The following is a 3,020-nucleotide window of genomic DNA, read 5'->3' on the forward strand; positions in this document are numbered from 1 at the left end:
GGACGAGAACATCGGGTCTGTATATGGTAATCTTGCAACCTGAGTTCAGTAATAGGTTGCAGTTTCATCCAATCTAATATATTTGACATCTCAAACCTCGCCGGGACGAGAACATCGGGTTTGTATATGGTAATCTTGCAACCTGAGTACAATAATAGGTTGCAGTTTCATCCAATCTGATATATTTGACATCTCAAGCCTCGCCTGGACGAGAACATCGGGTATGTATATGGTAATCTTGCAACCTGAGTACAATAATAGGTTGCAGTTTCATCCAATCTGATATTTTTTGCACCTCAAACCTCGCCTGGACGAGAACATCGGCTTTGTATATGGTAAGGTTGCAACCTCGGTTCAGTAATAGGTTGATGTTTCATCCAGTCTGATATATTTGACACCTCGAACCTCGCCGGGATGAGAACATCGGGTCTGTATATAGTAATCTTATAACCTGAGTTCAGTAATAGGTTGTAGTTTCATCCAATCTGATATATTTGAGCCTCAAACCTCTCCAGGACGAGAACATCGGGTCTGTATATGGTAATCTTGTAACCTGAGTTCAGTAATAGGTTGCAGTTTTATCCAATCGGATATATTTGACACCTCAAACCTCGCCGGGACGAGAACATCGGGTCTGTATATGGTAATTGCAACCTGAATTGAGTAATAGGTTGCAGTTTCTCCAATATGATATATTTGAAACCTCAAACCTCGCCTGGACGAGAACATCGGGTCTGTATATGGTAATCATGCAACCTGAGTTCATTAATAGGTTGCAGTTTCATCCAATCTAATATATTTGACATCTCAAACCTCGCCGGGACGAGAACATCGGGTCTGTATATGGTAATCTTGTAACCTGAGTTCAGTAATAGGTTGCAGTTTTATCCAATCTGATATATTTGACACCTCAAACCTCGCCGGGACGAGAACATCGGGTCTGTATATGGTAATTGCAACCTGAGTTGAGTAATAGGTTGCAGTTTCTCCAATATGATATATTTGACACCTCAAACCTCGCCTGGACGAGAACATCGGGTCTGTATATGGTAATCATGCAACCTGAGTTCAGTAATAGGTTGCAGTTTCATCCAATCTAATATATTTGACATCTCAAACCTCGCCGGGACGAGAACATCGGGTCTGTATATGGTAATCTTGCAACCTGAGTACAATAATAGGTTGTAGTTTCATCCAATATGATATATTTGACACCTCAAACCTCGCCGGGACGAGAACATCGGGTCTGTATATGGTAATCTTGCAACCTGAGTTCAGTAATAGATTGTAGTTTCATCCAATCTGATATATTTGGTACCTCAAACCTCTCCAAGACGAGAACATCAGGTCTGTTTATGGTAATCTTGCAACCTGAGTACAATAATATGTTGTAGTTTCATCCAATATGATATATTTGACACCTCAAACCTCGCCGGGACGAGAACATCGGGTCTGTATATGGTAATCTTGCAACCTGAGTTCAGTAATAGGTTGCAGTTTCATCCAATCTGATATATTTCACACCTCAAACCTCGCCTGGACGAGAACATCAGGTCTTTATATGGTAATCATGCAACCTGAGTTCAGTAATAGGTTGCAGTTTCATCCAATCTGATCTATTTGACACCTCAAACCTCGTCGGGACGAGAACATCGGGTCTGTATATGGTAATTGCAACCTGAGTTCAGTAATAGGTTGCAGTTTCATCCAATCTGATATATTTGACACCTTAAACCTCGCCTGGACGAGAACATCGGGTCTGTATATGGTAATTTTGCTACCTGAGTTCAGTAATAGGTTGCAGTTTCATCCACTCTAATATATTTGACATCTCAAACCTCGCCGGGACTAGAACATCGGGTCTGTATATGGTAATCTTGCGACCTGAGTTCAGTAATAGATTGTAGTTTCATCCAATCTGATATATTTGATACCTCAAACCTCTCCAGGACGAGAACATCGGGTCTGTATATGGTAATCTTGCAACCTGAGTACAATAATAGGTTGTAGTTTCATCCAATATGATATATTTGACACCTCAAACCTCGCCGGGACGAGAACATCGGGTTTTTATATGGTAATCTTGCAACCGGAGTTCAGTAATAGATTGTAGTTTCATCCAATCTGATATATTTGATGCCTCAAACCTCTCCAGGACGAGAACATCGCGTTTGAATATGGTAATCTTTCAACCTGAGTTCAGTAATAGGTTACAGTTTCATCCAATCTGATATATTTGACACCTCAAACCTCGCCGCGACGAGAACATCGGGTCTGTATATGGTAATCTTGCAACCTGAGTACAATAATAGTTTGTAGTTTCATCCAATATGATATATTTCACACCTCAAACCTCGCCGGGACGAGAACATCGGGTATGTATATGGTAATCCTGCAACCTGAGTTCAGTAATAGGTTGCAGTTTCATCCAATCTGATATATTTGACATCTCAAACCTCGCCTGGACGAGAACATCGGGTATGTATATGGTAATCTTGCAACCTGAGTACAATAATAGGTTGCAGTTTCATCCAATCTGATATTTTTTGCACCTCAAACCTCTCCTGGGTGAGAACATCGGGTCTATATAGTAATCTTACGACCTGAATTCAGTAATAGGTTGCAGTTTCATACAATCTGACATATTTGACACCCCAAACCTCGCCGGGACGAGAACATAGGGTCTGTATATAGTAATCTTGCAACCTGAGTTCAATAATTGGTTGCAGTTTCATCCAATCTGATATATTTGTCACCTCAAACCTCGTCGGGACGAGAACATCGGGTCTGTATATGGTAATCTTGCAACCTGAGTTTAGTAATAGGTTGCAGTTTCATCCAATCTGTTATATTTGGAACCTCAAACCTCGCCTGGATGAGAACATCGGGTCTGTATATGGTAATCTTGCAACCTGAGTTCAGTAATAGGTTGCAATTTCATCCAATCCAATATATTTAACATCTGAAACCACTTCGGGACGAGAACATCGGGTCTGTATATGGTAATTTTGCAACCTGAA

Source organism: Papaver somniferum, chromosome 1 (assembly GCF_003573695.1).
Source record: "Papaver somniferum cultivar HN1 chromosome 1, ASM357369v1, whole genome shotgun sequence".
In the NCBI taxonomy this organism is placed as follows: domain Eukaryota; kingdom Viridiplantae; phylum Streptophyta; class Magnoliopsida; order Ranunculales; family Papaveraceae; genus Papaver; species Papaver somniferum.